Genomic DNA, 9793 nt, shown 5'->3' with positions numbered 1-9793 from the left:
ATGTATATGCATGTATTGCCTGCATGTAAGTGCACCCGTGTCGTACAATGCCCGAGGAGGACAGAAGAGGTTGTCGGATCCCCTGGGACTGGAGTTACGGACAATTGTTAGCTGCCATGTGGGTGCTGGGATTCAAACCCGGGTCTTCTGCAAGAACAACCAGTGTTCTTAACCACTGAGCCATCTCTCCAGCCCCCAGGAGAAATCTTTTTAAAATAAGGGTAGGGGGAGAAAAATCATTGGAAGGGCTGAAGAAGCCAGCTGCACCTGCAGCAGATCCCTGAAGAGAATGCCCGACAGAGCCACTGGGCGAGCTGCTCCCCTCTGGCATGCACAGGGAGGTTAAAAAAATTAGGGACCATTTGGGATCTGTTGACTGTGCTGATCCACAGCAATAAGGAGGGACACCCTTCCAGATCCATTCTGTGGACAGAACCTGTGCGTAACCAGGGTCCTCACAGCAAGAGAGTCTGAGAAATGCAGTGTCCGGCTCACAGGCTCTGCAGCTCCAGAGGGCTCTCTAGAAGGTTAGGGGGGCCCACATTATACACCACAGTCTCTCTAGATTCTTCTCTCAATACTTTGGCCATGCTCACCTGTGTTCACACTACAGAGATCTTTCCAAGGACAGTCTGGGTTCCCAGAAATGCCCCTCCAACTTTGTGTGCCCTCTTGAACCTGTGGCATTTTCCCTGGCTCTCTTGGGTTACAATAAGTCAAAGCTACCCCATAGAAATACAATGCAAGCACTTGGGAGGCAGAAGCAGGCAGATCTCTGTGAGACCAAGGTCAGCCTGGTTTACATAGTGAATTCCAGGTGTGCTGGGACTACATGAAGACCCTGTCTCAAAAAAAGGTGAGGGGGAGCTGAAAAGATGGTTCAGCAGTAAAGAGCCCTGGCTGCTAACAGTGGCCCCTAACTCCAGTTCCAGGGGATCTGACCCCCTCTTCTGGCCTCTGAAGGTTTTGCACAACATGGGTACACTTACAAATATGCAGGCAAAACACTCATAACATAAAATAAAAATAAATAAAAAATTTAAAAATCCATAAAGTAGGTTGTCTAATAAGCACCCAAAACTATCAGTATGTCAAGTCCTATCCTGGAGACTTTAAATATGATCTTCTTTGTGGGGGAGGGGGAGAATCTTTGCAGATATAAAGATTTCAAGATGAGGGATTACTCTGGATGAACCAGCTGATCCCTAAATAACCATCAAAAGTGGGCTTGTACAAGGTGGGCAGAAGGGGAGTAGACTGGCCAAAGAGGAGGGGGGTTAGGAAGACAAAGGCAGAGGTGAAAGAGAACGTGATGGACTTCTTCCGAGAGCAGGGAGAGACAAGGAATGGATTCTTCTCTCCAGCCTCCAAAAGAAACCTGTCCAGAGTTGAGGGCTCATGACTGTGAGATAACATATTTTGGTTCTTTTAAACTGCCAGGTTTTATGATTTTGGATACATCACTTTGAAGAAATATCTTTTTTTTTCCTTTGGTCTTTTTGGGACAGTGTCTCCCTGTAGCCACAGATGGCCTGGATTCACTATAGAGTCCAGGCTGGCCTCGAACTCACAGAGATCTGCCTGCTTCCCAAGTGCTGGGATTAAAGGCATGCACCACTACGCCTAGGTAAGAAGCACATCTTTAAAAAATGAAAAAAGATGAAATTTATTTTAATCATATATCTTATTTAACCTAACATTGACAAATCATCATTTAACACAAAATTGAGATGAAAATTATGAATGATATATATGTTACTTTTTTATGCTAAGTCATTGACATCTGAGTTGTGGTTTACCCCACAGCACATTTCAGTGTCAACTAGCCACATGTCACTGTGGTAAATAGCTACACAAAACTGATAGCGGCTGTCATGTCAGATGGGGAAGGTCTGATCTTTTGAAGGCCTCTAGGCTAGCACTGGGGCCTTTTCTGCCTGTGAGTTGTGCTCCTCATAAATGGTGAGCTCCCTGGAGTCAAGACTCTTACTCTTTCATTTTATATACCAAGGCCTAAATGCAATAAATATATTTTTAATGAATAAGCAGTGTTCTCTGAGGCTGGGGAGATAGCTCAGCTGGTAAAATGTAAGCATGAGTTCAATCCCCAGCACCCACAAAAAAAGCAAGGCATGGTGGTATGAATTTGTAATTCCAGTGCTTAGAGAGGCCAGAGATAAGAAAATCCCTGGGGTTTGCTGGTCAGCCATCCTAACCTAATTAGTGAGTCCCAGGTCCCATTGAGAGACCCAGTCTTAGAAACAGAAAACAAGGTAGATGACTCCTCAGGAACAGCATCTAAGGTTGATCTCTGGCCTAAACACACACACACACACACACACACACACACACACTATTCCAATTTGCTCTCTGTTGCTGCAATAAAACATTCTGAACAAAAGCAATTTAGGGGAAGAAAGAGTTCACTTCATCGTGTACGTCCAGGTCGCAGTCCATCATGGAGGGAAGCTGGGGCTGGAACTTAAGAACCTGAAGCAGGAGGCTAGAGAGATGGCTCAGCGGTTAAGAACAGTGTTCTTGCAGAAGACCCGGGTTCGAATCCCAGAACCCACATGGCAGCTAACAACTGTCTGTAACTCCAGTTTCAGGGGATCCGACAGCCTCTTCTGTCCTCCTCGGGCATTGCATGACACGGGTACACTTACCCACATGCAGGCAATACACGCATACACATAAAAATAAATAAATAAAATCTTTAAATAAGTAAATAAATAAATGAACCTGAAGCAGAAACCACAAAGGAATATTGCTTGCTGGCTGTCTTGCTCACAGGTGAATACATAGCTAGCTTTCTTATACAGCCTTCCCACAACCTGCTCAGGAAATGGTACCACCCAGTGGGCTGGGTCCTCCTATATCAATTAAGACAATCAAGATAATCCCTCACAGATAAAGACAACAATGGCTCAATTGAGACTTTTTTTCCCAGGTGATTCTAGGCTACAGTCAATGCTGACCAGGATACACCAACATTTAGATAAATATGCATCCACACATGCACAAAATAGAATTCCTACAAGAAAAAGAAAGCTATCCAAAATAATTTTTTGCTTCTCTGTTTAACCAATTTTTTTCTCTTTTCTTTAGTGAGAAAAATGCAGGAAACATCCAAAGGACAAAGGTTTAGAACATGTATTTTTATTTTTTCTAAAAAAATTTTTACTAAGGGGCTGGAGAGATGGCTCAGCAGTTAAGAACACTAACTGCTCTTGCAGAGGATCTGGGTTCGATTCCCAGCACCCACATGGCGGCTAAGAACTGTCCTTAACTCCAGTCCCAGGGGAATCCGAAGCCCTCTTCTGACCTCTGTGACATTGCACGACACGGGTGCACTCACATACATGCAGGCAATACACTCATACACATAAAATAAAAATAATAAGATAAATCATTTTTATTTTATTTTTTTGTCTTTTTGAGACAGGGTCTCCCTGTAACCCCAGCTGTCCTGGAACTCACTATGGAGACCAGGCTGGCCTTGAACTCACAGAGATCCACCTGCCTCTGCCTCCCAAGTGCTGGGAATAAAGGCATTCGACACCATGCCTGGCTCAAGCATGTATTTTTAAACAGTGTGCTTGGAATCCCTCCTCTTGGAAGGATAACTATAGGTTAAGGTGTCCCAAGTAGCCAGGAAAACAATGTATTGGAGAGTGAAAAGAAATGCCATGAGGTGAGGAATGGAGGTGCACACCTACAATCCCAGCACTCAGGAGGCTGAAGCAGGAAGATCCTGAGTTTCAGGTTAGCTTGGGCTATGTGGTGAGACCCTGTATGAGAGAGAGAGAGAGAGACAGAGACAGAGACAGAGACAGAGACAGAGAGAGACAGAGAGAGACAGAGACAGAGACAGAGAGAGGGACAGACAGAGAAAAAGAGAGACAGAGAAACTGTGAATAGGCCTATATGTATTAAAGAAAATGAACTAGTGATTATTAATATCACTGAGTCTTGGTCTCTCAATAGCCTCAGGGGTTTGGTCCTCCCATTCCCATACCAAAATCCTTACATAAAATGGCATATTTGTGTAGGACCTCCCCACATTTCACATATTTTAAATCATTTTTAGATTACTTATATCTAATACAATGTAAATGCTTTAAGGATAGTTGTTATGCTGTATTGCTTAGAAAATAAAGGCATGAAGCCTGTATGGACATACTTTTGTTCAACCCTTGATAGGTTGGATCTATGGGTGTGGAACTTGTGGCTGGGGAGAGGGGCGACTGTAATTACCTCCCAGAACCAGATGGGTTCACTGCTGAATGCTCCCAAACAGTTAAGCATGAAATTATACCAATTCTCTACACTTACTTGCAGAAGATAGGTACAGAAGGGATACTTCCTGTTCTCTGAGATTGGCATTACCCTAATGCCAAAGTCAAAGACAGTACAAGGAAAAGAGAACTACAGAGCAATAGTGCTCATGAGCACAGTGTAAAACTCCGCCAAAATATTAGCCAATCAAATCCAGCAAGTACAAAGAATTAAGCAGTATAACAAGAGATTTACCCCAGGGAGGCAAGACCTGGGTCCTCTGCAAGAGCAACCAGTGCTCTTAACTACTGAGCCTTTTTTTTTTTAAAAAGACATTAGACAGGGCCTTGTGTAGCCCAGGCTGGCCTGGAATTCATTATGTAGTACCAAAGATGAACTTCTGATGGTCCTGCCTTCACCTGTCAGGTGTGTGTCACCACATTCAGTTTTATGAGGTGCTGGATTTCAAACCCAGGACTTCCTACATGCTAGGCAGGCACTCTACGAACTGAGCTACATTCCGAACCCCATTTCACCCCCTAGTAGCCCACCCTTTCCACCCAAGAAACTCAGCAATTACTCCTTCCACCGGCCTTAGCTTATAACTAGCCAGTTTCTTCATTCAAAGACATACCTGTATTCACCAAGCCCTGCACCTACTGGGTTACATGGACACCCAGGGAGGGACCCCCTTCAATACCACCCTCAAGAGCAGATATCTTGTACCACTTTGTCCAGCTTTTATGCCAGGTCTCCTACAGCGCATTGCCTCATCGTGCTTTGACAAAACCACAGGGCATTAAAAAACATAAGCCAGAAAGCAGGCCGCAGAGCCTGATGGGTGCTGAGCAGCCCACCCCTGAGAACAGCCTGCTGATGTCACCCAGATGGGGCCAGAGACAAGGTTGGCTCACTTTACACCAACCTGCCCAGATGGGACTCAGCCACTAGTGCCACCCATCTTGGCTGGACACACCCCCAAACACAACATCCTAAGGACCCCAAGCAGGTAGGGAGTTGGAGCAACTTCCTGCTTTCCATCCTGTAGAGCTCCCTAGGAAGGTGAATCACTGAGAAACAGGGCAAGGCTTTGGAAGAGCCCTCCATTGGCTCCCAGCCTCTTCACTGGCATTACAAGCCTCGTTCCCAGGCTGGATGCAGCCTTGTAACAGGACAGAGGGAAGGAAAGACAGCATGAGGGCCTCACAGAGGCGCACCGACCAGCAGGACAGGGCTGGGGAAGGGTCTGGTGCCCACTCACATCCTCCTTTACCAAGGAGATGGCGCTCCCTCTCTGCTGGTTCTGCCAACCCCCAGTTTAACTCTACTGGCGCAGGGTGAGGGAGGTCCGCAACACACCTCGATCCTGGCATTGCCTGTCCAGCCAGGGCTCCCCTGATCACGTGGTGCACAAGGAGCGCCAAGCTGGGAGCTTGGGGCCCCTTACACACACCCTGCCCGGCGCCCGCCAGGCCAGGCCCAGCCGCCACCCAAGGCTTCCCTTCCCCCACCCCCAGCCCACACCCGCCCGCCGCACCTGAGCTGCAGGGATAAGGTAGGGGAGGGGCCAGCTGCTGTCAAGGCCACGTGTAGAGCCCCGGGGCAGGAGGAGGGCGGGCTGCTCTTAAGGCGGGTCTGGAGGTGAGCTGGCGCCTCCTCTTGTTACTCACCTGGGCTCAGCTCTTTTAGGTCTTGGGAAGCAGAAGTGAATGCTGCAACGGCCAGAACAGGTAGGTGCCCCTGGACCCTAACTCACTTAACCCTTTGTCCCCAGCTTTGCCTTCCTTGGGGCTCACAGGGAAGGTGGAGAAGAACCCGGTGGAGGCTGTAGATGCCATAGCTGGTCTCCCAAGCAGGGAGAATGCCAGTTCAGCACTTACAGAGAACTAAGGCTGCACCCGTTTGCACAGATGGGAGAATCCTGGGCCAGGGAAGAGGCTCACCTGAGGCCTTGGACTCCAGAGAACAGCCCGGACAGACCCAGACCTCCTGCTCCCACACAGAAAACTAGGCTTTCAGAGGCCTGTCTGCTGTCGGGAGTGGGACCTCCTTGGCCTGTCGGGAGAGAAGGGTCAGTGAGGAGGCAGGCTTGTGAATGGGGGTCCTGGGGTTGTGTTTTGTGGAGACTCTGATTTCAGCCTCTGCCTTCACTGATCTGGGTTTGTAGAAAGAAGAGGGTAAGTCAGAAGAGGTGAATGGATGAGATGAGGGCTTTGCCAATGTTCCAGGAGTTCCCTGGCCCTGGGAGTCTTGGGGAGCGGGAGAGAGGGAGACTGGAATTAGAATCTGAAGAGGAGAGGGTAGGAGGGACCTGTAAATAGGACAGCGCTGGTTGGAACCACACACACACACACACACACACACACACACAAAATCTGAGCCCAGGGACAGAGAAGAGCCTGAAGGAACCAGCTAGAGAGGTACACCAGGAGGGTCTGGGTGGGGCACCACCCTAGAGTATAGGCGCAGACAGAGCCTGTGTCTGGGAGTCCAGGGGTGATTTGGGAAGGTTCAGATGAGAACTTGCAGGAGGGCTTTTTGTCCTCAGCATCTCCACCTGCTGCTCAGTACCATTTAGTTGGTACTGAAGGGGCCGGGGTGGATGAGTCTTACATCTATGACACAACAGCAGAGGGTGATCATGTGAGATTATAGAGGCATGGAAGCCCTCTGTGAAACCCCAGCTGCATCCTTGTGGGCTGTGTGGCTCTGGGCAAGTCTCTGAGCCTCCATAGCAGTGCCTCCTCACAACACTGTCCAGGACCAGCCAGTGTCTGGTATTATCAGATCCCCATCAGACAGGTGAGACTACTGAGAGCTGCCCAGCAGGGAAAGGGCCCTTTTCCAGACAGCACAAAAGCAGCATCCAGATGAGCAGGTGGGCATCCTAGGTCCTGATCATGGGGGATACTCAGCCTCCCATGCACTTTGCCCAGTGTCCCCAGCTTCCTCTGTGGGTCTGACAGAGAACCCTGCTGGCTGTGCTTGGTTCCTTGGACGCCTGGAGACTATATGGGAAAAGTCCTGTGTCCTCAGCTGCCCCTAGGGAAGGAGCTCAGAGGCCAGCTCCCTTCCACTGCCTTTTATAGACTCGCTTCCCCACATCAGCCTGGGCCACCCCCTCTAGGTCCTGCCAAGAAGTCTGGCAGCCAGGCTCCAGGAGCCTAAGGCATGGAAAAGTCTTGGTTTTTGTCATTAGCTGACTGCTCTCTTGGGCAAATCATACCCCCATTCTGGATTCCTTCTGCCCTTGAACTCCTTGTGACTGAAAGAGTTAAGATTGCAAAATTCCAGGGCCTGGATTTGGATCCCAGATTCTGGCTACTTTGGGGTTTTGTCTATATATTTGGGTTTTTGTGGGGGATTGGGAGTTGAGACAGGATCTCACATACCTCTAGCTGGCCTCAAACTCACTATGTAGCCAAGGATGACCTTGTGCTCTGATCCTCCTGCCCCACCTCCCTCCTGCTGGGTTGACATGTGTGCACACCATGTCTGATCTCTGGTGGTCTCTCAACTTTTGTGAGTCTGAGTATCTTCACCTGCAAAATGAACTGAGAACAGAGGCACAAATGTAGCTGCGTTATCAGTGTGTATCACATTGACCAGTGCCCAGCACCAGTATCCAGTAAATGGGACCACCTTATGAGGGAGTCATCCTCCAGAAGCCCCAATTTCTAGGTCATCTTTAGACTTGTCCAACAGTTTCACACACAGCACCTTCTAGCCTTAGACTGGCTCTGTAGGGCAGGCCACAAGGCTCAGAGTCACCAGCAAGACTGGAGCTACTGTGTTCCAGCTCTACCTAGTTTTCTCACTAGTCTGTCCCAGGACCTCTTACCTCCTACCCACACTTACCCATGAGAAACAAATATGTAGCATCAAGGTTAGACAACAGGAAGAACTTTTCACAGTACAAAAGATGAGGAAGTTAGGACATCTCTTTTTCTGGATGAGCCCTAGGGGAGTGATTATCATCTATGATATCATTCTCCAGGTCAAAACTCTTTTGTGGCTCCCCATTGCCCTCAGGGTTGAGTTAGCAGTCCTTAGCTGGGCCTTCAAAGGAAGCTCCTCAGAGCCTAGCCACCTCCTATCTAGCCCCTGGGCCTTTGCACACACAGTCCCACCACTTTGAATGCAGCCCTGCCTCCTTATTCCTACCAGGTTCTCCCAGCTAGCTCCCATTTGTCCCTTTTCTACTTCTGTATGTCCCCTCCACCAGGAAGTCCTCTCTGACCTCCCCACCAGGGCCACAGAGTCCCTTCAAAATCGCCAAGTCCCCTGTGACACTGTTCACAACTGCTTATCTGCTTTCTTCTTTGTTTCTCCAGCTAGCCTAAGTCCAGGAGACCAGAGAGTAGGCAGCCTGGGGTCTAATCCTGTACTGACTGGCTGATGATGTGACCCTTTGGACAGGTTACACACCTCTCTGAGGCAGTATTGTGTGACACTGAATTCCAGTGAAGCTTGAACAAAGACAGCCTGACTCTTAGCATCCATTTTAGCCAAACTGTTCTGAGAACCTGTTCCTTCAGATTGCTCCTAAACAAAGGCCTTCCTCTCTCTCTCCTTTTATCTATTTATTTGTATTTTATGTGTATGAGTGTTATGCCTGCATGTGTGTAAGTGCACCCATGTCATGCAGTGCCCACAGAGGACAGAAGAGAGCTTTGGATCCCCTGCAACTGGAGTTACCAATAGCTGTTAGCTGCCATATGGGTGCTAGGATTCTAATCTGGGTCTGCTGCAAGAACAGCCAGTGTTCTTAACAATTGAACAATTGAACCATCTTTCCAGCTCCAAGCCTTCTTCTCTCTCCCTCTTTTTTTTTTTTTTTTTTTTTTTTTTTTTTTTTGTCTTTTTGAGACAGGGTCTTCCTGTAGCCCCAGCTGGCCTGGAACTCAGTATGTAGACCAGGCTGGTCTGGAATTGACAGAGATCTCTACCTCTGCCTCCTGACTGCCGGGATTAAAGGCATGCACCACCAACACCCAGCTGTATCTCTCTCTTTTTAAAAAAAATATTATTTATTTTTATTTTATTGTGTATGCATGTATTGTCTGTATTTATGTAAGTGCACCCACATCATACGATGCCTGCAGAGGTCAGAAAAGAGTGTCAGATTCCCCTGGAACTGGAGATAAGGATGGTTGTTAGTTGCCATGTGGGTGCTGGGAATCGAACCAGGATTCTCTGCAAGAGCAGCCAGTGCTCTTAATTGCTAAGCCATCTTTCCAGCCCCACCTTCCTCTCTCTTTTTGAGATAATTTATCCAACATGAAATTGGGAAGGGAAAAAAAGAACTGTCTTACCAGAGGATTATTTCCCTTCTGACTCCCTACTGACCTAGAACAGCACACACAACCATAAACAGATGTTATCAATATAATTCCATCTATTGTTTGCAACACAAATGGGGCTGATTTGTTGCTTCCAACAAATTTCTGCTATTTGCAGGACTTCCTATGAAACACACACACACACACACACACACACACACACACACACATAC

Source organism: Nannospalax galili, unplaced genomic scaffold (genome assembly GCF_000622305.1).
Source record: "Nannospalax galili isolate Female #2095 unplaced genomic scaffold, S.galili_v1.0 scaffold1274, whole genome shotgun sequence".
Lineage (NCBI taxonomy): Eukaryota > Metazoa > Chordata > Mammalia > Rodentia > Spalacidae > Nannospalax > Nannospalax galili.
The sequence above is the reverse complement of the archived record's forward strand: the minus strand, read 5'-3'. Positions refer to the sequence as shown.